Source organism: Bufo gargarizans, chromosome 10 (genome assembly GCF_014858855.1).
Source record: "Bufo gargarizans isolate SCDJY-AF-19 chromosome 10, ASM1485885v1, whole genome shotgun sequence".
Taxonomy (NCBI): Eukaryota; Metazoa; Chordata; class Amphibia; order Anura; family Bufonidae; genus Bufo; species Bufo gargarizans.
In genome coordinates this window covers 45611406-45638392 of record NC_058089.1, presented here as the reverse complement: position 1 = coordinate 45638392, position 26987 = coordinate 45611406, and the positions used below count along the sequence as shown (strand labels likewise).

General features: G+C 48.7%; 1 long non-coding RNA gene across 1 annotated transcript; it reads left to right on the top strand.

Moving 5' to 3' along the window:
• The first annotated feature begins 1400 nt into the window (after window positions 1-1400).
• On the top strand, window positions 1401-20091 carry LOC122921013. Its single transcript, XR_006386956.1, has 3 exons — window positions 1401-1479; window positions 13531-13604; window positions 19897-20091. It is a non-coding gene; the product is annotated as an uncharacterized LOC122921013 (long non-coding RNA).
• The last annotated feature ends 6896 nt before the right edge of the window (window positions 20092-26987 follow it).

Sequence of the window (26987 nt, the reverse complement as noted above, 5' to 3'; positions counted from 1 at the left end):
AGATGCTGTGGTAGCCATGCTGGTTCAGTATGCCTTCAATTTTGAATAAATCCCCAACAGTGTCACCAGTAAAGCACCCCCACACCATCACACCTCCTCCTCCATGCTTCACGGTGGGAACCAGGCATGTAGAGTCCATCCGTTCACCTTTTCTGCGTCGAACAAAGACACGTTGGTTGGAAGCAAAGATCTTAAATTTGGACTCATCAGACCAAAGCACAGATTTCCACTGGTCTAATGTCCATTCCTTGTGTTCTTTAGCCCAAACAAGTCTCTTCTGCTTGTTGCCTGTCCTTAGCAGTGGTTTCCTAGCAGATATTCTACCATGAAGGCCTGATTCACACAGTCTCCTCTTAACAGTTGTTCTAGAGATGTGTCTGCTGCTAGAACTCTGTGTGGCATTGACCTGGTCTCTAATCTGAGCTGCTGTTAACCTGCGATTTCTGAGGCTGGTGACTCGGATGAACTTATCCTCCGCAGCAGAAGTGACTCTTGGTCTTCTTTTCCTGGGGCGGTCCGCATGTGAGACAGTTTCTTTGTAGCGCTTGATGGTTTTTGTGACTGCACTTAGGGACACTTTCAACGTTTTCCCAATTTTTCGGACTGACTGACCTTCATTTCTTAAAGTAATGATGGCCACTCGTTTTTCTTTACTTAGCTGCTTTTTTCTTGCCATAATACAAATTCTAACAGTCTATTCAGTAGGACTATCAGCTGTGTATCCACCTGACTTCTCCACAACGCAACTGATGGTCCCAACCCCATTTATAAGGCAAGAAATCCCACTTATTAAACCTGACAGGGCACACCTGTGAAGTGAAAACCATTTCAGGTGACTACCTCTTGAAGCTCATCAAGAGAATGCCAAGAGTGTGCAAAGCAGTAATCAAAGCAAAAGGTGGCTACTTTGAAGAACCTAGAATATGACATATTTTCAGTTGTTTCACACTTTTTTGTTATGTATATAATTCCACATGTGTTAATTCATAGTTTTGATGCCTTCAGTGTGAATCTGCAATTTTCATAGTCATGAAAATAAAGAAAACTCTTTGAATGAGAAGGTGTGTCCAAACTTTTGGTCTGTACTGTACATACACTCGGCTTTATATATAGAGAGAGAGAGAGGAGACACAGATAGATAGAAGATATATATATATATATATATATATATATATATATAGTACAGACAGTAGTAAAATAATTTCTTTCTATACTAGTTTTACTGTGTGTGGTGGGGGGAGATCAAATTTCTGTGCCTTTAGATAATCTCTTATAATATAAAATCCCCCCTGGCTGTACAGTCCCCACAATGCATACAAACAGCATAGACTGCAGACAGAGTACATCAGCTCTGTGGGAGGAGCTCAGCTACCAGGCAAGAGAGCGGAAACAGTCACCTCTCACTTTCTGTTTCACCTGCACTGCATGGCTGAGAGCTCACACTCTGTTATCAAAATCCTCTATTCTCCTGGATCAAAGGTAACACTTTGTCTTATATTAGAATGGTAGAAGGGAGGTGAATGATTTAAGTTTTATGAAAATGTGTTTATTCCCTGCTCAGTAGTTAATTCACCTCCCTATCACAGCCAATCACCATACAGTATGAGCTCTGAACACAGTCCTGCAAGATAGCTTCCCTCCAGTCACCATAGAGCATGAGCTGTGCACACAGTACTGTACGGCTTCCCTCCAGTCACCATGCAGCATGAGCTCTGCACACAGTACTGCAAGAAGGCATCCCTCCAGTCACCATGCAGCATGAGCTCTGCACACAGTACTGCAAGAAGGCATCCCTCCAGTCACCATGCAGCATGAGCTCTGCACACAGTACTGCAAGAAGGCATCCCTCCAGTCACCATGCAGCATGAGCTCTGCACACAGTACTGCAAGAAGGCTTCCCTCCAGTCACCATACAGCATGAGCTCTGCACACAGTACTGTAAGGCTTCCCTCCAGTCACCATACAGCATGAGCTCTGCACACAGTACTGTAAGGCTTCCCTCCAGTCACCATACACCATGAGCTCTGCACACAGTACTGTACGGCTTCCCTCCAGTCACCATACACCATGAGCTCTGCACACAGTACTGTAAGGCTTCCCTCCAGTCACCATACAGCATGAGCTCTGCACACAGTACTGTAAGGCTTCCCTCCAGTCACCATACAGCATGAGCTCTGCACACAGTACTGTAAGGCTTCCCTCCAGTCACCATACAGCATGAGCTCTGCACACAGTACTGTAAGGCTTCCCTCCAGTCACCATACAGCATGAGCTCTGCACACAGTACTGTAAGGCTTCCCTCCAGTCACCATACAGCATGAGCTCTGCACACAGTACTGTAAGGCTTCCCTCCAGTCACCATACAGCATGAGCTCTGCACACAGTACTGTAAGGCTTCCCTCCAGTCACCATACAGCATGAGCTCTGCACACAGTACTGTAAGGCTTCCCTCCAGTCACCATACAGCATGAGCTCTGCACACAGTACTGTAAGGCTTCCCTCCAGTCACCATACAGCATGAGCTCTGCACACAGTACTGTAAGGCTTCCCTCCTAGTCACCATAGAGCATGAGCTCTGCACACAGTACTGTAAGGCTTCCCTCCAGTCACCATAGAGCATGAGCTGTGCACACAGTACTGTACGGCTTCCCTCCAGTCACCATAGCAGCATGAGCTGTGCACACAGTACTGCAAGAAGGCATTCCCTCCAGTCACCATAGAGCATGAAGCTCTGCACACAGTACCTGCAAGAAGGCATTCCCTCCAGTCACCATGCAGCATGAGCTCTGCACTCAGTACTGCAGAAGGCTTCCCTCCAGTCACCATACAGCCATGAGCTCTGCACACAGTACTGTAAGGCTTCCCTCCAGTCACCATACAGCATGAGCTCTGCACACAGTCCTGTAAGGCTTCCCTCCAGTCACCATAGAGCATGAGCTGTGCACACAGTACTGTAAGGCTTCCCTCCAGTCACCATACAGCATGAGCTCTGCACACAGTACTGTAAGGCTTCCCTCCAGTCACCATACAGCATGAGCTCTGCACACAGTACTGTAAGGCTTCCCTCCAGTCACCATACAGCATGAGCTCTGCACACAGTACTGTAAGGCTTCCCTCCAGTCACCATACAGCATGAGCTCTGCACTCAGTACTGTAAGGCTTCCCTCCAGTCACCATACAGCATGAGCTCTGCACACAGTACTGTAAGGCTTCCCTCCAGTCACCATGCAGCATGAGCTCTGCACACAGTACTGTAAGGCTTTCCTCCAGTCACCATACACCATGAGCTCTGCACACAGTACTGTACGGCTTCCCTCCAGTCACCATACAGCATGAGCTCTGCACTACAGTACTGTAAGGCTTCCCTCCAGTCACCATACACCATGAGCTCTGCACACAGTACTGTACGGCTTCCCTCCAGTCACCATACAGCATGAGCTCTGCACACAGTACTGTAAGGCTTCCCTCCAGTCACCATAGAGCATGAGCTGTGCACACAGTACTGTAAGGCTTCCCTCCAGTCACCATGCAGCATGAGCTCTGCACACAGTACTGTAAGGCTTCCCTCCAGTCACCATACAGCATGAGCTCTGCACACAGTACTGTAAGGCTTCCCTCCAGTCACCATGCAGCATGAGCTCTGCACACAGTACCGTAAGGCTTCCCTCCAGTCACCATACAGCATGAGCTATGCACACAGTACTGTAAGGCTTCCCTCTAGTCACCATAGAGCATGAGCTCTGCACACAGTCCTGTAAGGCTTCCCTCCAGTCACCATAGAGCATGAGCTGTGCACACAGTCCTGTAAGGCTTCCCTCCAGTCACCATAGAGCATGAGCTGTGCACACAGTCCTGTAAGGCTTCCCTCCAGTCACCATAGAGCATGAACTGTGCACACAGTCCTGTAAGGCTTCCCTCCAGTCACCATACAGCATGAGCTCTGCACTCAGTACTGTAAGGCTTCCCTCCAGTCACCATACACCATGAGCTCTGCACACAGTACTGTAAGGCTTCCCTCCAGTCACCATACAGCATGAGCTCTGCACACAGTCCTGTAAGGCTTCCCTCCAGTCACCATAGAGCATGAGCTGTGCACACAGTCCTGTAAGGCTTCCCTCCAGTCACCATAGAGCATGAGCTGTGCACACAGTCCTGTAAGGCTTCCCTCCAGTCACCATACAGCATGAGCTGTGCACACAGTACTGTAATGCTTCCCTCCAGTCACCATACAGCATGAGCTCTGCACACAGTACTGTAAGGCTTCCCTCTAGTCACCATACAGCATGAGCTGTGCACACAGTACTGTAAGGCTTCCCTCCAGTCACCATACAGCATGAGCTCTGCACACAGTACTGTATGGCTTTCCTCCAGTCACCATGCAGCATGAGCTCTGCACACAGTACTGTATGGCTTCCCTCCAGTCACCATACAGCATGAGCTCTGCACACAGTACTGTATGTCTTTCCTCCAGTCACCATACAGCATGAGCTCTGCACACAGTACTGTAAGGCTTCCCTCCAGTCACCATACAGCATGAGCTCTGCACACAGCCCTGCAATATGGCTTCCCTCCAGTCACCATACAGCATGAGCTCTGCACACAGCCCTGCAATATGGCTTCCCTCCAGTCACCATACAGCATGAGCTCTGCACACAGTACTGTATGGCTTCCCTCCAGTCACCATGCAGCATGAGCTCTGCACACAGTACTGTAAGGCTTCCCTCCAGTCACCATACAGCATGAGCTCTGCACACAGTACTGTAAGGCTTTCCTCCAGTCACCATACAGCATGAGCTCTGCACACAGTACTGTATTGCTTCCCTCCAGTCACCATGCAGCATGAGCTCTGCACACAGTACTGTATGGCTTCCCTCCAGTCACCATAGAGCATGAGCTCTGCACACAGTCCTGTAAGGCTTCCCTCCAGTCACCATGCAGTATGAGCTCTGCACTCAGTACTGTAAGGCTTCCCTCCAGTCACCATACAGCATGAGCTCTGCGCACAGTACTGTAAGGCTTTCCTCCAGTCACCATGCAGTATGAGCTGTGCACACAGTACTGTAAGGCTTCCCTCCAGTCACCATACGGCATGAGCTCTGCACACAGCCCTGCAATATGGCTTCCCTCCAGTCACCATACAGCATGAGCTCTGCACACAGTACTGTAAGGCTTCCCTCCAGTCACCATGCAGCATGAGCTCTGCACACAGCCCTGCAATATGGCTTCCCTCCAGTCACCATACAGCATGAGCTCTGCACACAGTACTGTATTGCTTCCCTCCAGTCACCATACAGCATGAGCTCTGCACACAGTACTGTAAGGCTTCCCTCCAGTCACCATGCAGCATGAGCTCTGCACACAGTACTGTACGGCTTCCCTCCAGTCACCATGCAGCATGAGCTGTGCACACAGTACTGTAAGGCTTCCCTCCAGTCACCATGCAGCATGAGCTCTGCACACAGTACTGTAAGGCTTCCCTCCAGTCACCATACAGCATGAGCTCTGCACACAGCCCTGCAATATGGCTTCCCTCCAGTCACCATACAGCATGAGCTTTGCACACAGTACTGTATTGCTTCCCTCCAGTCACCATAGAGCATGAGCTGTGCATACAGTACTGTAAGGCTTCCCTCCAGTCACCATAGAGCATGAGCTCTGCACACAGTACTGTATGGCTTCCCTCCAGTCACCATGCAGCATGAGCTCTGCACACAGTCCTGCAAGGCTTCCCTCCAGTCACCATACAGCATGAGCTCTGCACACAGTACTGTAAGGCTTCCCTCCAGTCACCATGCAGCATGAGCTGTGCACACAGTACTATAAGGCTTCCCTCCAGTCACCATACAGCATGAGCTGTGCACACAGTACTGCAAGATGGCTTCCCTCTAGTCACCATACAGCATGAGCTGTGCACACAGTCCTGTAAGGCTTCCCTCTAGTCACCATGCAGCATGAGCTCTGCACACAGTACTGTACGGCTTCCCTCCAGTCACCATACAGCATGAGCTGTGCACACAGTACTGCAAGATGGCTTCCCTCTAGTCACCATACAGCATGAGCTCTGCACACAGTACTGTGAGGCTTCCCTCCAGTCACCATAGAGCATGAGCTCTGCACACAGTACTGTATGGCTTTCCTCCAGTCACCATGCAGCATGAGCTGTGCACACAGTAGTGTAAGGCTTCCCTCCAGTCACCATACAGCATGAGCTCTGCACACAGTACTGTAAGGCTTCCCTCCAGTCACCATGCAGCATGAGCTATGCACACAGTACTGTAAGGCTTCCCTCCAGTCACCATACAACATGAGCTCTGCACACAGTACTGCAAGATGGCTTCCCTCCAGTCACCATACAGCATGAGCTCTGCACACAGTACTGTACGGCTTCCCTCCAGTCACCATGCAGCATGAGCTCTGCACACAGTACTGTACGGCTTCCCTCCAGTCACCATGCAGCATGAGCTGTGCACACAGTACTGTAAGGCTTCCCTTCAGTCACCATACAGCATGAGCTCTGCACACAGTACTGTAAGGCTTCCCTCCAGTCACCATACAGCATGAGCTCTGCACACAGTACTGTATGGCTTCCCTTCAGTCACCATACAGCATGAGCTCTGCACACAGTACTGTAAGGCTTCCCTCCAGTCACAATGCAGCATGAGCTCTGCACACAGTACTGTATGGCTTCCCTCCAGTCACCATACAGCATGAGCTCTGCACACAGTACTGTAAGGCTTCCCTCCAGTCACCATGCAGTATGAGCTGTGCACACAGTCCTGCAAGGCTTCCCTCCAGTCACCATACAGCATGAGCTCTGCACACAGTCCTGCAAGGCTTCCCTCCAGTCACCATACAGCATGAGCTCTGCACACAGTACTGCAAGATGGCTTCCCTCCAGTCTCCATACAGCATGAGCTCTGCACACAGTACTTTACGGCTTCCCTCCAGTCACCATACAGCATGAGCTCTGCACACAGTACTGTAAGGCTTCCCTACAGCCACCATGCAGCATGAGCTCGGCACACAGTACTGTAAGGCTTCCCTCCAGTCACCATACAGCATGAGCTCTGCACACAGTACTGTACGGCTTCCCTCCAGTCACCATACAGCATGAGCTCTGCACACAGTACTGTAAGGCTTCCCTCCAGTCACCATAGAGCATGAGCTGTGCACACAGTACTGTAAGGCTTCCCTCCAGTCACCATACAGCATGAGCTCTGCACACAGTACTGTAAGGCTTCCCTACAGTCACCATACAGCATGAGCTCTGCACTCAGTACTGTAAGGCTTCCCTCCAGTCACCATACAGCATGAGCTCTGCACACAGTACTGTAAGGCTTCCCTCCAGTCACCATAGAGCATGAGCTCTGCACACAGTCCTGCAAGGCTTCCCTCCAGTCACCATACAGCATGAGCTCTGCACACAGTCCTGCAAGGCTTCCCTCCAGTCACCATACAGCATGAGCTCTGCACACAGTACTGTAAGGCTTCCCTCCAGTCACCATAGAGCATGAGCTCTGCACACAGTCCTGCAAGGCTTCCCTCCAGTCACCATACAGCATGAGCTCTGCACACAGTACTGTAAGGCTTCCCTCCAGTCACCATACAGCATGAGCTCTGCACTCAGTACTGTAAGGCTTCCCTCCAGTCACCATACAGCATGAGCTCTGCACACAGTACTGTAAGGCTTCCCTCCAGTCACCATAGAGCATGAGCTCTGCACACAGTCCTGCAAGGCTTCCCTCCAGTCACCATACAGCATGAGCTCTGCACACAGTACTGCAATATGGCTTCCCTCCAGTCACCATAGAGCATGAGCTCTGCACACAGTACTGTATGGCTTCCCTCCAGTCACCATACAGCATGAGCTCTGCACACAGTACTGTAAGGCTTCCCTCCAGTCACCATACAGCATGAGCTCTGCACACAGTACTGTAAGGCTTCCCTCCAGTCACCATACAGCATGAGCTCTGCACACAGTACTGCAAGATGGCTTCCCTCCAGTCACCATACACCATGAGCTCTGCACACAGTACTGTAAGGCTTCCCTCCAGTCACCATACAGCATGAGCTCTGCACACAGTACTGTAAGGCTTCCCTCCAGTCACCATACAGCATGAGCTCTGCACACAGTACTGTAAGGCTTCCCTCCAGTCACCATACAGCATGAGCTCTGCGCAGTCTCCCTAATGTATATATTATTCTCTGCCCTGCTCCCAGTTCAGTCTAGTGATTCCATCTTCCTAAGTGCTAGTATAGAGTATGTTCCAGTGGTGTAATATTTATCTCTCACCCTTCTAACAGTTTAGTCAATAGCCTCCTATGTATATAGTACAGACTGTATCTCAATAGAGTGAATGCATTATACTGTATGTAGAGAGGTTATGAAAGGGCAGGGGGACTGGTGCATCACACATATTGTTATAATACAAACTGATGCCCAGGTAGGATTTAGTCACTCATCCCCTCCCAGCAGACATTTTGAAAGAAAAATAAATCTTAACCACTTACTAACCGGGGTGTTACCCCTTTCTTGTCCCGGTCATTTTTTTGTATTCAGCACTGCAGTGCTTTGACACAGTGGCGGATCCAGAGGGGGCGGCAGCGGGGCACAGGGAGATGAGCGCTTCCATTGTGGAAGCGCTCATCTCCAGTCATCTGTATCGCCGTCCTCAGGACAGCGATACAGATGCCTGCCTGTGCTGCGGTAGGGGAGGGAGAGGCGTGTCCCTTTCCCTTCCTCTGATAGGCTGCCGGCCTAGTGCCTGCAGCCTATCAGAGGCTGGCGCAGGCGGCGCGATGACGTCATCGCGCCGCCTGAGCCATACAGCGTGGGACACAGGCCAGAAGAGGCCTGCATCGCATCGCTGACATGGAGGTAAGTATGTGTTTTTTTATTTTATTTATTTATTATATACAATACTTTTACAGGGGGGGCTGTTATTACTGGCAAAGGGGGGGCTGTTATTACTGGCAAAGGGGGGGCTGTTATTACTGGCGGGGGCTGTTATTACTGGCAAAGGGGGGGGGCTGTTATTACTGGCAAAGGGAGGGGGCTGTTATTACTGGCAAAGGGGGCTGTTATTACTGGCAAAGGGGGGGCTGTTATTACTGGCACCTGGGGGCTGTTATTACTGGTGGGGGCTGTTATTACTGGCAAAGGGGGCTGTTATTACTGGCAAAGGGGGCTGTTATTACTGGCACCTGGGGGCTGTTATTACTGGCACCTGGGGGCTGTTATTACTGGCACCTGGGGGCTGTTATTACTGGCAAAGGGGGGCTGTTATTACTGGCAAAGGGGGGCTGTTATTACTGGCAAAGGGGGGCTGTTATTACTGGCACAGAGGGGCTCTTATTACTGGGGGCTGTTATTACTGGCACAGAAGGGCTGTTATTACTGGGGGCTGTTATTACTGGCACAGGGGGGCTGTTATTACTGGGGGCTGCTATTACTGGCATAAGGGGCTATTATTACTGGCACGGGGGGCTGTTAATACTGGCACATGATTGGGGGCACTATAGGGGCATCTACTAAGGCCACAAAGAAGGGGTATTTTATATGGGCTCTCTGTACAGTACAATTTTATACTGGGACACATTATGGTGGGTACTATGGGGAAGGGGAGAGAGGAGTACTATGGGGTCATCTACGGGGGGCACTAAGAAGGGGTATTTTATACTTGCAAATTATGGGGGACACTGAGGGCATCTACTGGAGCATTTTATACTGGTACATTATGGGGGGCACTAGGAGGAAGAAGGGTGTGGAGCACTATGGGGTCATTTACTAGGGGCACTATATAGGGGTATTTTATACTGGCACATTATGGGGGCACTATGGGGACATTAGCTCAACTGGGGGCATTACAAGGGGGTATTTGTTGCACTGTCACATTATAAGGAGAATTATTACTACTGGGGGGGCATTATGGTGGGCTTTATTACTCCCCCATTGTATGACCCCCTAGTAGCAGCACCGGCCTCTCCCTGCTCTGCTATCCCTCTGCCCCTTCTCCAAATCCTTATTATGGAATCTTTCTCATTAGGATAAAACACATCAGTTCCGCCGAGCCCCCGGCCATAGTGTGGAAGTGGCGTCCGAGATCCCCAAGGGCCAAGCCAAGTAACTGTAAGTTTTCATGTGAAATATGTTTGTTATACACATATAGCCTACACTGTGGAGTCTGTTCTATAAGCACCATTGTTTTGTGGCGGCGGACAGAAAATAATCTGAAAGTGCCCCTCCCGAGACCAGGCTCTAGATCCGCCACTGCTTTGACATTTATTCAGTCAGATAACGCTTAAGGTCTCATGCACTGGAACATCCGTGTGGCTGCCACAGACGGATCCTGTCTCATTCAACTTGAATGGGTCCGCGATCCGTCCGTTCCACATAAAAGTAGTGTATGCACTACTTTTTGCGGTGCGGAGGCATGGCCAGAAACACCACGGAAGCGCTCTGTAGTGCTTCCATGGTGTTCCGCTCCGTCCTTCTGCACTGTATCTCCCGGATCACAGACCCATTGAAGTGAATGGGTCTGTGATCCGTGCTGCGTGCTGCACACAGCCGGTACCCATGTATTGCAGACCCGCCGTATGCGGGCAGCAATATGGCCACTGGGGGGAACACAATTGCGTGCATGTAGCCTTACTGAAATTAATTTGATTCCTTTTTTGGGATAGAGCTTTCTTTTGGTGGTATTTAATCACCACACATTGGCACACTAGACGCATATTTACGTTTTTATATGCAGGGGTGGGGTAATACATTTTTGGGGGGGTGTTTTTACTTAAAGGGGTTTTCCCATCTCAGACAATGGGGGTATATTGCTAGGATATGCCACCATTGTCTGATAGGAGCGGTTCCCACCGCTGGGACCCGCACCTTTATCAAGAACGGAGCCCTGAAAGTGAAGGAGGGCACACTGCGCATGCGCAGCCGCCCTCCATTCATTTCTATGGGGCTGACGAAAATAGCTGAGCACTGGCTTGGCTATTTCCATCGGCCTCATAGAAATGAATGGGAGCATGGGCTGTGCATGCACGGTATATTCCCATTCACTTCTATGGGAGAGGTGGGGATAAGCGCTGGGTGGTGGACGGACCCCGGGCAATCTGGGGTCCTCCAGCCACAGCATTCCCTGCTCCTTTCTCGATATAGGTGTGGGTCCCAGAGGTGGGACCTGCGCCTATCAGATAATGGGGGCATATCTTAGCGATATGCCCCCATTGTCTGAGATGAGAATACCCTTTTTTTATATGAACCTAATTGTTTTTAAACTTTTTTTTTTAACAAGCCCCCTATGTGATAGCCAATATACACCGACAGGTCCTATTTATGGAGACAAGGTTCTCTAAGACACCTATGTAACCTTGGGACCCCCAAAGAAGCTGATGAAGCAGAGATCTGCTCCACCCGCTTCTTCTCTGGCTATAGCAGCCATGATGACGATAGCTAAAGGAGGAATTGATATAATACACATTGCCTCCCTCTTCAGGGAGAGACGAGTGATCCGCAGTAGGGGAATGTTGATCTCTCCTCCGTTCTCTGTATAGAAAGTCGCTGTGCTGGTAACTGATAGTGAAGGGGCGCCATGGCAGCAGAGGGTTGGCACACTCTACATTGTAATACAAGCGATTGGCTGGCTGTAGAGCTGCCCAAACACTTCTATGTAAACAGGGGCATAGCTAATGGCTCATGGGTCCTGGTGCAAGAGTTCAGCTTGGGCCCCCCTTCCCTCAGTGTTTTATGGCAAGGGGTATTGCCTAGCCTTTCTGCTGCTTAAGGTAAAAATTAAAACACCCCCCATGCCAAATTCGCAACCTAACCCATTCCCTCTAGTCCTACTGTTAAAGGAGTTGTCCTGTTTTTAATACTGATGACCTATCCTCAGGATAGGTCACCAATATCAGATCGGCGGGGGTCTGAAGAGAGGGTAGCGCTCATATGAGAGCTGTTTTCTCTGTTTACCTGCTCAGGTAAACACAGCAGAGAAGGCAGCGCTCGTACAGAAAAAAAATAAAACTTTAAAGACATACTTGGAAAACATTACATACAGCGCTACAGAATATACAGATTAATACAGCCCACATATGTGCCTCTTACATTCAGTGATGTCTCCTCTGATATTCTCTTTCCTCATATTGTCCTTTCAGACCAGACTGCCATGGTCTCGTCTCTGCAAAGTTTAAAGGGATTCTCTCACCTCGTTTTAGCCTATAGAGCTGCGGACATGCACGGCTAGATCGCCGCTAGCATGTCTGCAATATACCTGTCCCATATCTCTGAGTGCTTTTATTGAGTGTAAAAAAATGATTTTATATATATGTAAATCAGCCTAGTAAGGAGCCCAAGGGGCTGCACTAGCCGTTCTGGAGCCCAGCCACGTCCCCCCGTGAAGGAGCCCAGCACCGCCTGTAACCAGGAATCTCCTCTTTGCTCCCAAAGTCAGATCGCCGTAATCTCGCGATGCGCAGCTCCTTCCCTGATGCTGATGCCAGCACAGGGAAGCAACACTATGCGAGCACTGCACATGCGCGAGCAAGAATGAGATTCGGCGGACGCAGGCGGTGTTGGCCTCCTTCACGGGGGAGCGTGGCTGGGCTCCAGAACAGTTAGTACAGCCCCTTGGGCACCTTACCAGGATGATTTGCATATATATAAAATCATTTTTTACACTCAATAAAAGCACTCAGATATGGGACAGGTATATTGCGGACATGCTGGCGGCGATCTAGCCGTGCATGTCCGCATCTCTATAGGGTAAAAAGAGGTGAGAGAATCCCTTTAACAAACACATCTTAGTTTCCTACTTTTCCATCATCCTTCCACCTTTTCAACACCCCAACCTGCCCCCCCCCCCATACTGTGCCACCCAATACTATCCTGCAGAAACAGTCCCCATAAAAATGTTGGTACCACACAGTGTGCCAGTACAAAAATACCGCTTTATTGTGTGCCAGTACAAAAACAAACTCCCGTACCTTTCAGATCAGACCCCAATATAAAACCCCAGATGAGACACCCCTCCATCTCAGATCAGACCCCCTTTAGACCTCTATGTTAGACCCCATATCAGACCCCATTTTTAGACCTCAGATCAGACCCTGCCCCAATATCAGACCTCAGATAAGACCCCCATTAGACCTCTCAGACCTGACCCCCCATTAGACCTCCAGACCCATATCAGACCTCAGACCAGACCTCCAGACCCCATATCAGACTTCCAGACCCCATATCAGACCTCAGACCAGACCCCATTAGCCCTCAGACCAGACCTTCAGACCCCCAATTAGACCTCTATACCCCCAATTAGACCTCCAGGCCCCCAAAGCAGACCTCCAACCCCCCCCCCATAATGCCCCCGTATGTGCCTCCACCTAGTATAATGCCCCTTATGTGCCTCCACCTAGTATAATGCCCCCTTGTGGGCCTCCACCTAGTATAATGCCCCCTTATGTGCCTCCACATAGCAGACCTCAGATCAGACTTAAAAATAAAGAAATTAACTTACCTCTCCTGCTCTGCAGCCACTCTCCAGGTTCAGCGGTCTCCCGGCTGTCTTCTCTTCTCAGGGTCCTGAGAAGAGCGAGCAGGAGGAGTGGTAAGTACTGGACAGCGCTCACAGAACTTCTCTCCCCCTCCCCCTGCAGACTAGTTAGTGCTTCCATAATGAAAGCACTCAATAGTATTCCCTTTATACAATGCATTGCATCTTATAAAAGGGAAATATACAGCACCACTGGCAAGGGGGGCCCTCTGAGCCCCCCTGGCTTAGGGGCCAGGGGTGCGACCCCTATAGTCACGCCAGTGTATGTAACAGTCAGTACCGGCTGTTTACATGCCCAGCGGAATTCTGCTTGCGCGCCTGCAGAAAAGAAATAACATACAGGCACATCCACCCACTGGGAAGTGTCTGCAGTCCTCCTATGAATTTACAGTGGGCAGAAGGCAATCAGTTAACATAGCATCAAAGGAATATAAGAGTTGGCACTGTGAGCACAGCACTCACTGATCACAGAGAGCAGCAAGGAGAACAGACATTCTCTGCTCTTGTCATGGTCTTACCTCCTTGCTGTTCTCCTTCGTTTGACATGTGCTGGCGGCCATCTTGGTTTCTTGTAGCCTCCCACCCTGCGGCTCCTCCTTCCCACTGGGAGGAGCTGGATGCCTAGCTCATATATATATAGGAGGTCTGTGGCTTCAGTTCCCTGCTTGGTCCTCCTGTGCTCACATGCTTCTAAGACTGCTGCTGCTTCTGGTTCCTGATCCTGGCTTCGTCTGACTACCCTGCTGATTCCTGATCCTGGCTTCGTCTGACTACCCTGTTGGTTCCTGATCCTGGCTTCATCTGACTACCCTTCTGGTTCCTGATCTCTGGTTTCGCAAGACCCTGCTTCGGTTTAGCCATCCGTTTGGACTTTTGCCTTACAGCTTTATTTTCAATAAAGCCTTCTTATTTCCACTCAACTCTTGTTGTACGTCTGGTTCATGGTTCCATGACATTAGGACCAAGCCATGAATTCTGACGGTACAGGGCCATCCTCGCTACCTACGCTGGTTGCCAGACTTGATCAGCAGGATCACCTGTTGGGTCGGTTCGCTGTGGCGTTGCAAACCCTGCTTGAACGCACGGCTCATTTAGCTTCCGTTGCCGATGGGTCGGTTGTCGCTCCTGGGCCCGCTCCTACTGCCGCTCCGGTTGTTGCGCCAGAGTCTACCCCGACACCTGTTGCTGCACCTGCGGTGTTTCGGGGTATGACCGGTTCTGCCCCCCTTCCACAGCGCTTTGGGGGAGAGCCAACTCAGTGCCGAGGTTTCCTTAACCAGGTGGGCATTTACTTCGAGTTGCTGCCACATGCCTTTCCTACTGAGAGATCAAAGGTGGGCTTCTTGATCTCGCTGCTCTCGGACAAGGCCTTGGCCTGGGCCAGCCCTTTATGGGAGAACAACAATCCGGTGGTTGCCGAGTTTTCCGGTTTTGTTGCTTCTCTTCGGAAGGTATTCGATGTGCCGGCTCGTGCTGCCTCTGCTGCGAAGCTCCTTATGTCCATCAGACAGGGTTCACGATCCGTAGCTGAATACGCCATTGAGTTTCGTACCCTGGCAGCAGAGGTGGGCTGGAATAATGAGGCTCTGGTCGCTGCTTTCTCTCATGGTCTCTCGGATGCCTTGAAGGATGAGGTTGCAGCTAAGGACCTACCTGTGGAGCTCGAGTCTCTTATTTCTTTCCTGATTTTGATTGACACCAGACTCAGGGAGAGACCTTCCTTTCAGGAGAGCCTGCGGAGGCCTTCTAACAGATTGGCGCCTACGTTTGCTGTCCCACCCGTGCCTCCCTCTCCTCCCACGCCTCCTGGGGATGACTTGTCTGGGGGTGAACCCATGCAGCTGGGGTTTGCTCGCCTGTCCGAGGGGGAGAGGGTACTCCGGAGACGCGAGGGCCGATGCATGTACTGTGGTCTCGGTGGGCATTTTCGGTTGGCATGCCCGAACCGTCCGGGAAACGCTCGCACCTGAGATCCTGTCGGGGGCAGATCTTGGGTGGAGTCTCCTCGTCCCCGGTTTCCCGTGTTGACAAACCACTGATTACTGTTGTCCTCTCCTGGGTCGGGGGCTCGGTGACGACCCAGGCGTTGGTGGACTCTGGTGCTGGTGGTTTGTTCATTGATAGTGTGTTCGCTGCCGCCAATTCCATTCCTCTGCAGCCTCGAGGTTCCCCACTGGCTCTTGAGGCGATAGACGGCAGACCCCTTCTGCCGCCACACGTGACTCATGAGACCCTTCCAGTGGGGATGGCCATTGGTGCCGTTCACAGAGAGTCGGTCTGTCTCCAGGTTATTTCGTCTCCACACTACTCGGTGGTCTTGGGGTACCCCTGGCTCCAGAAGCATAATCCGACTTTCGATTGGAAATCGGCCGAGATCCTCTCGTGGTCACCGCAGTGTGGGGCTAGTTGCATCCATGGGCCTGTCAAGTTGCTGTGTACTTCCTCGGACTCTCTGTTGCCTCCTGAATACGAGGAGTACCGGGATGTATTCGATAAGATGCGTGCGGTTGCCCTACCTCCGCACCGCCCATACGATTGTGCCATAGAGTTACAATCTGGTGCCGTTCCTCCTCGTGGCAAAGTCTATCCACTGTCGGTAGCGGAGAATGAGGCCATGGAGGAGTACGTGAGGGAGGCGATTTCACGCGGACACATTCGCAAATCCTCGTCCCCGGCAGGGGCTGGATTTTTCTTTGTGAAAAAGAAGGGCGGTGAGTTGAGGCCTTGCATCGATTACAGGGGTCTCAATCGCATCACGATCAAGAACGCTTACCCGATACCCTTGATTTCCGAGCTGTTCGATCGCCTCAAAGGGGCCACGGTCTTTACCAAACTCGACCTGAGGGCGGCATATAACCTGGTAAGGATCAAGGCGGGCGATGAGTGGAAGACCGCGTTTAACACCAGGACCGGTCATTATGAATCCTTGGTTATGACCTTTGGGTTGTGCAATGCGCCCGCAGTCTTCCAGGAATTCATCAACGATGTTTTCCGTGACCTGTTGCAGCAGTGTGTGGTGGTCTATTTGGATGACATCTTGGTATATTCTGAATCCATGGAGGCCCACATTCTGGATGTCAGACGAGTGTTGCAACGGTTACGAGAGAACAAGCTGTTCGGTAAGCTTGAGAAATGCGAATTTCACCGATCCCAGGTAACCTTCTTAGGTTACATCATTTCCGCTGAGGGGTTCTCCATGGATCCTGAGAAGGTTTCGGCTGTCTTACAGTGGCCCCAGCCCAGTGGTCTTCGTGCCCTGCAGCGCTTTTTGGGCTTCGCCAATTATTATCGGAAGTTCATCAGGGACTTTTCCATGCTAGCCAAGCCTCTCACGGATCTGACCAGGAAGGGCAGTAATCCCCAGGTCTGGCCGCCCGAGGCCATCCGAGCTTTTGAGGCTCTAAAGTCCGCCTTTGTGTCGGCTCCGATTCTGTCGCATCCCAACCCTGGGTTGCCGTTTGTCCTCGAGGTGGACGCGTCTGAGACGGGAGTAGGCGCCCTCCTGTCTCAGCGTAGAACACCAGAGGGTCCTCTGCTTCCTTGTGGGTTTTACTCCCGGAAACTGTCTTCCGCGGAGTGCAACTATCAGATTGGGGACAGGGAGTTATTGGCCATCGTGCAGGCCCTTAAAGAATGGAGGCACTTGCTCGAGGGCTCGGTGGTTCCGGTTCTCATCCTGACGGACCACAAGAATCTGACCTACCTCTCTGAGGCCAAGAGATTGACACCACGTCAGGCCAGATGGGCTCTGTTCTTGTCACGTTTTAATTACGTGGTCTCCTACCTACCCGGTTCCAAGAACATCAGAGCGGATGCCTTATCACGGCAGTACTCCGAGCTGTCCGGGGAGGAGTCGATTCCGACTTCGGTCATACCTCCGAATCAGATCCTGGCCGCCATTCGCACCAGCCTGACCTCTCCCCTGGGTGAGCAGATTTTGGCGGCTCAATCTGGTGCTCCCTCTGGGAGACCCAACGGCAGGTGTTTTGTGCCTGAGGAGTTGCGCACTCGGTTGTTGCGAACCTACCATAACTCCAAGGCCGCGGGGCATCCTGGAAAGAATCAGCTGTCCTGGGCTGTTTCACGTCTGTTCTGGTGGCCTTCTCTACGTTCCGACATTGCCGCATATGTAGCGGCATGCTCTGTTTGTGCCCAGAGTAAGTCCCCTCGGCACCTTCCGTTGGGCCTTTTGCAACCCATAGCCACCGGGGAGCGTCCATGGTCACACCTGGGGATGGATTTCATTGTGGACCTCCCTGCATCCCGAGGCCATACGGTCATTCTCATGATAGTGGATCGGTTTTCCAAAATGTGCCACTGTGTACCTCTCAAGAAGTTACCCTCTGCACAAGAGTTGGCCTCGATTTTTGCCAGGGAGGTCTTCCGGTTGCACGGTTTGCCCAAGGAGATTGTGTCGGATCGGGGGAGTCAGTTTGTGTCCAGGTTCTGGCGCGCCTTTTGCTCCCAGTTGGGGATTCATCTCTCTTTCTCATCGGCCTACCACCCTCAGTCCAATGGGGCCGCAGAACGATCCAATCAGGCCTTGGAGCAATTCCTTCGTTGCTATGTCTCCGATCACCAAGACAATTGGGTTGACCTCCTGCCTTGGGCTGAGTTTGCCAGGAACACGGCGGTGAACTCTTCCTCTGGGACGTCTCCCTTCATGGCCAATTATGGGTTCCAACCTGCCGTGTTACCGGAGGTATTCTCTCCCCAGGATATTCCGGCTGTGGAGGATCACCTTTCCGTCCTACGTGCTTCTTGGGTACAGATCCAGAGGTCCCTTGAGGTCTCTGCGCAGCGCCAGAGACTCCAGGCTGATCGCAGACGAGCGCCCGCTCCTTCCTACCAGGTCGGAGACCGCGTATGGTTGTCCACCCGCAACCTCAACCTTCGAGTGCCCACTCCCAAGCTGGCGCCTCGCTTTGTTGGTCCCTTCCGAGTGCTTCGCAGGGTAAACCCGGTAGCCTATGCCCTTGCGCTTCCTCCTGGCATGCGGATCTCCAACGTGTTTCATGTCTCCCTCTTGAAGCCACTGGTGTGTAATCGTTTCACTTCCTCGATTCCTCGGCCTCGTCCGGTCCAAATGGGCAATCGTGAGGAGTATGAGGTGAGCAATATCCTGGACTCACGCCTGGTCCGCGGCCGGGTGCAGTTTTTGGTCCATTGGCGTGGTTATGGTCCAGAGGAGCGTTCCTGGGTTCCCTCCGCAGATGTCCATGCTCCTGCCTTGCTCCGAGCCTTCCACGCACGCTTCCCTCAGAAACCGTTCCTTACTCCGCGGAGGAGGGGCCCTTGAGGGGGAGGTACTGTCATGGTCTTACCTCCTTGCTGTTCTCCTTCGTTTGACATGTGCTGGCGGCCATCTTGGTTTCTGGGTTTCTTGTAGCCTCCCACCCTGCGGCTCCTCCTTCCCACTGGGAGGAGCTGGATGCCTAGCTCATATATATAGGAGGTCTGTGGCTTCAGTTCCCTGCTTGGTCCTCCTGTGCTCACATGCTTCTAAGACTGCTGCTGCTTCTGGTTCCTGATCCTGGCTTCGTCTGACTACCCTGCTGATTCCTGATCCTGGCTTCGTCTGACTACCCTGTTGGTTCCTGATCCTGGCTTCATCTGACTACCCTTCTGGTTCCTGATCTCTGGTTTCGCAAGACCCTGCTTCGGTTTAGCCATCCGTTTGGACTTTTGCCTTACAGCTTTATTTTCAATAAAGCCTTCTTATTTCCACTCATCTCTTGTTGTACGTCTGGTTCATGGTTCCATGACAGCTCTGCCCGCCACTCTCCATCCTGAAATGTTTGCATGGATCTGACTGCTGCTTGCTGAACATTTAGCCTTGCTAGTCCGCAGCAGGGCTAAATATACAAAAAGACACCCTTATGTTGGATGGTAGACCCTTGGTCTGGAGACCCTGCACAGCCCACTAAGATCCCACAGAGCCCTCCTGAGTCCTAGCCTCCTGGGATATCAGGCAATCATCCTGGAACACATAGTATATAGTTTCATATTACTCTGCATTAATGTATAATGCATTGCTGGCATTTGTAGTTCCCCTACAGCTTGGAGTCAGTGGCGAACTACTAGTGGTGCAACATTTGCAGCTAGGACTGGGCCCTGGTGCTCCATTACTGTTATAAAATAATTAGTCTGCATTGTTTAAACAAAGTATAAAAAGTATTAGTAATTGGCATCATAAAGTATCTGTACTCGTACTTGGTCTGGAACCAGTCGTATCGGTGCATCCCTAATTGTTAGTTTACTTTACTCTTGCATCTGTTACAGTACTTTTGAATATCTAATAACTTTATTATTTTCCACTTTTTCAATTTCCGGGGACTTCAAAAAGGGTCATAAGTGATGCCGTTAACAGGAAAATTACAGAATTAAAATATCGACTGAAGGAAACAGTGAAGACCTCAGCAGATTTACAGAAATAATTTTTATAATGCAATTAAGTTTCAAAAATGTTAACAGAGTGTTGTACAAGTGTTTTTCTATTGTATTCTATTGTATTTCTACATGATAATATAATACAAGATTTGTTTATTGTACTGTTTTTTGTCTTCATTCAGAAAATGTTTTGGAATTGAATACTATACATTTTTGTGGTGGATTATATTTGAAATGCATTGGAAATATATTATAAAATATATTATGAAAACTACCAGAAAGGCCTCTTTCACACAGGTGTTCCGGTTTGCTCCGGATGCATCCCGGGTGCATTGCGGGTGCGAGTGTGTACACAATTTAGTCAGTTTTGACTGCGATTGCGTTGTTCAGTTTTTTCAGTGCGAGTGCAATGCATTTTGCACGCGCATGAGAAAAAAACTGAATGTGGTACCCAGACCCGAATTTCATTGTTGTGTAGATTTTATTATAATGGAAAATAATAACATTCTTAATACAGAATGCTTACTAAAATGTGCCTTGAGGGGTTAACATTTTTTATAAATTAACTCATCCACTTGATCACACAGCCAGGCATTGTCTTCTTTCTTCTTCTTCTTTGAGGACCTTCAAAAGGACCTTTGATGACGTAAGGTCCTTCTATCTTCATTCAGCAGGACCTGCGATGATGTCACCATGCTCACCACGTGGTGAGCACGATTACGTCATCAAAGGTCCTTCATCAAAGGTCCTTTTGCAGGTTCTTTAAGAAGAACAAAGAAGAGGATCACAGGTGCGCAAACAATTGGATGAGGTGAGTAAAAAAAATTTTTAACCCCTCAAGGCACTTTTTAGTAAGCATTCTGTATTAAGAATTTTATTATGTTCCCTTATAACCATGTTTTAAGGGAAAATAATAAAGTAAATGGGGTCCCCGGTCACTCATCCTTCATCTCCTTAGCAACCATGTGTGCAAATCGCATTGCGTCTGTACTTGCTTGCAGATGCTATGCGATTTTCACGAAGCCCCATTCATTTCTAGGGGGCCTGCGTTGCGTGAAAAACGTAAAATATAGAATATGATGCGATTTTCACGCAATGTACAAGTGATGTGTGAAAATCACCGCTCATCTGCACAGCCCCATTGAAGTGAATAGGTCTGGATTCAGTGCGGGTGCAATGCGTTCACTTTACGCATTGCACCTGTGCGGAATTCTCTCCCGTGTGAAAGGGGCCTAATACATGACGATTTTATAGGCCTATGATATATAAAATACATTACAAATGCATTTCAGAATATAATAGTAAAGTGTTTTTTTTTTATTTCTCCCTCACATATTTTGCATTCATAAGTACATTTAACATAATATTCCAGAACATATTCACAGTACATTCCAAAATACATTTTGATATATATTTATGGCCAAAGTAATATATGACTAAATGCATTTATAAATGCATGTAATATATATTCTAGAACACATTCACAGCATATTTCACAATGTCTTCCAAAATACATTTTGAAATATATTTATGGCCACAGTAATATATTACTAAATCCATTTATAAATGCATGTGATATATATTCTATTATATAGTCACAGAATATTTCACAATGCATGCGTAAATATATTTTTTAAATATGTTTCAGCATGCATTGGAACATGTATTGAAAAATATATCCACAAATATATTGCAATATATATTTTTTATATATTGCAATATATTTTTTAAATATATTGAAAACGGCCAAAATTGTAGTATTTCAAATATATGTCAATATATTTGAAAAAAATATATTAAGAATGTTTTTTTTTACATATATTTAAAATATAGTTTTCTTCCATGTGGGTAGGGAGAGGCATTACCAGTAGAAAGAGGGAGGTGCTCATGCCGCTCTACAGAGCACTAGTGAGACCTAATTTGGAGTATTGTGCGCAGTACTGGAGACCATATCCCCAGAAGGATATTGATACTTTGGAGAGAGTTCAGAGAAGAGCTACTAAACTAGTACATGGATTGCAGGATAAAACTTACCAGGAAAGATTAAAGGACCTTAACATGTATAGCTTGGAAGAAAAACGAGACAGAGGGGATATGATAGAAACTTTTAAATACATAAAGGGAATCAACAGGGTATAAGAGGAGAGAATATTTAAAAGAAGAAAAACTGCTACTAGAGGACATAGTTTTAAATTAGAGGGGAAAAGGTTTAAAAGTAATATCAGGAAGTATTACTTTACTGAGAGAGTAGTGGATGCATGGAATAGCCTTCCGCGAGAAGTGATAAGTGCAAATACAGTAAAGGAGTTTAACAGCCTCCCGACCGCCTAACGCAGGGATGCGTCCTGCGGGTGGTCGGGTTGTTCCTCTTGGACGCATTGGCGCGTCAAGATGCAAGACGACGCGCAAAGCCGGCCCGCACATGCGCAGTGCGGGCCGGGAAAAGTCGCAGGAGAAGTTCGCCACCAGCCTGCCAGCCAATGATCTGCGCTGGCAGGTTGGTGACTTAAAAAAAAATCGAATCACAAGCCATTTAACACATTATATTTATAAATATAATGTGTTAAATGGCTTCTGTGCTCTCTGCTGGTTCCTTTTCGTCGGTTGGTCCCAGCAGAGAGCACACATCACTGTGAGTACACAAAGCACAACACATTTAGCCCCATATCACCCCCCCCATCACCTCAATTAACCCCTTGAATCACTAGTGAAAGGGAAAAAAGTGATCAATGTAAACTGTCACTTTTATTTTCTCACCAGTATTGACTGTTAGGTTTAGGTTAGTTTAGGCTCTTTTGGTAGGTAGTTAGCATCAGTTAGCGCCCAGCCCACTGCACAGCAGTCACTGATTCGCTGATTAGCGTATCGCTAATCAGCATTGGTACTTTTATAGTATCTGTAAGTGATCAGAACTGATTACAGTCAGATCAATAATAGTATTAGTGTCACCTTAGCTCGCCCTCCACCCAAAACGCAGTGTTTGCCCGATCAGGCCTGATCGGTCGCCCACACGTGCGTTCACCCACACCCGCCCCGCCCCGCCGCAGTGACAAAAAATTATTATTATTTTTTTATCACTGCACAATCACTTTACAAACGCTGCGGCGATAAAAAAATCTGTTTTGATATTTTTTATCAATCGTAGCGGCTTCCTGTACTTCGCTAGCCTCCCATTTGTAAGACAGCCTCCCATTTGTAAGAAGGGGTATTCTTTTGAAGAGGCCTACAGGCTTCTGACCCAGTCGGATGAGGAATGAGAACCCTCATCTGACGAATCCAGTGGGTCAGAATACGAACCTGTAGAAAGCAGTGTCAGTCTGACTGAAAGTTCGGACGATGAGGTTGAGGTCCCTGATACCACCAGGCGTACCCGGCCCCGTGTTGCTAGACCACAGGTTGCGCAGGATCCGCTTCAAGGGCAGCAGAGTGGGGCTGGCGCTGTTGGATTACGTGGTGAGGCATACACCAGCAGCACAGTCCATCCTGGACCTAGTACCAGCACTGCCGTAGAACATGGTGAAGTGGCGAGCACCAGAAGGGCAGGTGAAGCTGGTACGGTGGCACGTGCAGTAATTCCCCCGTTGCAGCCACCGCACAGACAGGCCCGTAGAGTCCCTGAGGTGCTGGCAAACCCTGATTGGCAGCCCCCATCTTCAGCCGCACCAGTAGTTCCCCCTTTCACCGCCCAGTCTGGAGTTCGGGTTGAGACAGCTCAGATCGGATCGGCACTGGGGTTTTTTGAGCTGTTCTTCACTGTGGAGCTCTTTGACTTAGTCGTGGCAGAAACAAACCGGTATGCCACTCAATTTATAGCCGCCAACCCGGGAAGCTTTTATGCCCAGTCTTTCCGGTGGAAACCCGTCCAAGTTTCCGAATTTAAAACTTTTCTGGGCCTTCTCCTCAACATGGGCCTGACAAAAAAGCATGAATTGCGGTCATATTGGTCCACGAACCCAATTCATCACATGCCCGTGTTCTCTGCTGCCATGTCCAGGACATGATTTGAGACCATCCTGCTTTTACTGCACTTTAGTGACAACAGCACCTCTCATCCCAGAGGCCACCCAGCTTTTGACCGGCTCCACAAAATTCGGCCCCTCATAGACCACTTTAACACCAAATTTGCAGATTTGTATACCCCTGAGCAAAACATCTGCATAGACGAGTCCCTGATACATTTTACCGAGCGCCTTGGCTTCAAACAATACATCCCAAGCAAGTGCGCCCGGTATGGGGTCAAATTGTATAAGCTCTGTGAAAGGGCCACAGGCTATAAGCACAAATTTTGTGTCTATGAGGGTAAAGATCAGACCCTGGAGCCGGTCGGTTGCCCTGACTACCTGGGGAGCAGTGGGAAGACAGTCTGGGACTTGGTGTTACCCTTATTTGGCAAGGGGTACCATCTTTATGTGGACAATTTCTACAGAAGTGTGCCCCTCTTCAGGCATTTGTTTCTAGGACAGATTGGCTGCTGTGGCACCGTGCAACCTAATCGCCGGGGCTTCCCCAAATGGCTCGTTACCACCCGTCTTGCAAGGGGAGAGAGGGCTGCCTTGTGTAACGAAGAACTGCTTGCGGTGAAATGGAGAGACAAGCGTGACATTTACATGCTCTCCTCCATTCACGCAGACACGACAATCCAAATTGAACGAGCAACTGGAGTCATTGAAAAGCCCCTCTGTGTCCACAACTATAATTTGCTCATGGGAGGGGTGGACTTCAATGACCAGATGTTGGCTCCTTATTTACTCTCCCGCAGGACCAGACACTGGTATAAGAAGGTGCCTGTTTATTTAATTCAATTGGCTATGTACAATAGTTTTGTTCTCTACAGTAAGGCTGGGAGAACAGGATCCTTCCTCAAATTTCAGGAAGAGATCATCGAGAACTTCCTGTATCCAGGAGGTTCCGTGGCCCCAACCACCAGTGTAGTGAGCCGTCTACACGAGCGACATTTCCCCAATGTCGTTGTTGGTACCTCAACCAAAGCGTCACCCCAAAAAAGATGTTGTGTCTGTAGCAGGAGTGGAATAAGGCAAGACACCAGCTATTTCTGTCCTGACTGCCCTGACCACCCTGCCCTATGCTTAGGGGAGTGTTTACGGAAGTACCACACACAGGTACACTTAGTATAGGGATTGCGTGACACAGGACAGGCACACAGGAGTCTTAGGGCCCTTGTTTTTTTTTACCTTCTAGGTGGACCAACCGATCAACCAGCTGCAGCACTGATGTGCATTCTGACAGAAGCATTGCGCTGCTGTCAGATTACACAAAAGTCGGTGTATGCGGCGCTGCAAGGCGAGATTTCTCCTCTGCAGTAAAAAATATACGTTTGCCGAGGCTTATGAGCTGAGGGGCGGTGTTCATATGCTTTGGCAAACACTTTGTATATATAAAAAATTACAAATTCCGGCAATGATTTATTCATCCACATCGATTGATGTGAATAGAGAAATCGGGTTTGCCAGGGCATACGGGCTGAGTGGGTTTGAGTGACACCTTTCCCCTCCTTATTTTTTTTTGCTAATTTTTTGGCAGAGATTTTTTCATCCACATTGATCGATGCGAATGAAGAAATCTGTGCCGTTCATTTTTTCTTTCAGCCCAGAGGCTGAACGGGAAAAAAAAATCTCATTACCTGTATGCTCAATATAAGGAGAATAGCAGAAACTCCTATTGCTGGCCATACATGTAATGATTGTGGAGACCCTCAAATGTCAGGGCAGTACAAACACCCCCCATTTTGGAAAGAAGACACCCCAAGGTATTCGCTGAGGGGTATATTGAGTCCATGAAAGATTGAACTTTTTGTCCCAAGTTAGCGGAAAGGGAGACTTTGTGAGAAAAAACTAAAAAACATCATTTTCCGCTAACTTGTGCCAAAAAAAAATCTTCTATGAACTCGCCATGCTCCGCACGGAATACCTTGGGGTCACTTCTTTCCAAAATGCGGTCAATTGTGGGGTATTTATTCTGCCCTGGCATTTTAGGAGCCCTAAAGCGTGAGAAGTAGTTTGGAATCCAAATGCGTAAAAATGCTCTGTGAAATCCTAAAGATACTCATTTGAATTTGGGTCCCTTTGTGCACCTAGGCTGCATAAAAGTGTCACAAATGTGGTATCGCCGTACTCAGGAGAAGTAGGGCAATGTGTTTTGGGGTGTCTTTTTACATATACCCATGCTGGGTGAGAGAAATATCTCTGTAAAATGACAACTTTGTATAAAAAAAAAATGGGAAAAGTTGTCTTTTACAGAGATATTTATCTCACCTAGCATGGGTATATGTAAAAATACACCCCAAAACACATTGCCCTACTTCTTCTGAGTACGGCGATACCACATGTGTGACAGTTTTTGGCAGCCTAGGTGCGCAAAGGGGCCCAAATTCCAATGAGTACTTTTAGGATTTCACAGGGCATTTTTACGCATTTGGATTCCAAACTACTTCTCACGCTTTAGGGCCCCTAAAATGCAAGGGCAGTATAAATACCCCACATGTGACCCCATTTTGGAAAGAAGACACCCCAAGGTATTCTGTGAGGGGTATGGTGAGTTCATGTAAAGTTTTATTTTTTGTCACAAGTTAGTGGAATATGAGACTTTGTAAGAAAAAAAAAGAAAGAAAATATAATAATTTTACGCTAACTTGTGACAAAAAATAAAAACTTCCATGAACTCACTATGCCCATCAGCGAATACCTTAGGGAGTCTACTTTCCGAAATGGGGTAATTTGTGGGGTGTTTCTACTGTCTGGGCATTGTAGAACCTCAGGAAACATGACAGGTGCCCAGAAAGTCAAAGTGCATAAATTTATTTTTTTGCACCATAGTTTGTAAACGCTATAACTTTTACCCAAACCAATAAATATACACTTATTGCATTTTTATTTTATCAAAGACATGTAAGAACAATAAATTTAGAGAAAAATTTATATAGAAATTTAGTTTTATTTGAAAAATGTTACAACAGAAAGTGAAAAATGAAATTTTTTTGCAAATATTTCGGTCAATTTCGATTAATATAAAAAAAATGTAAAAATGAAA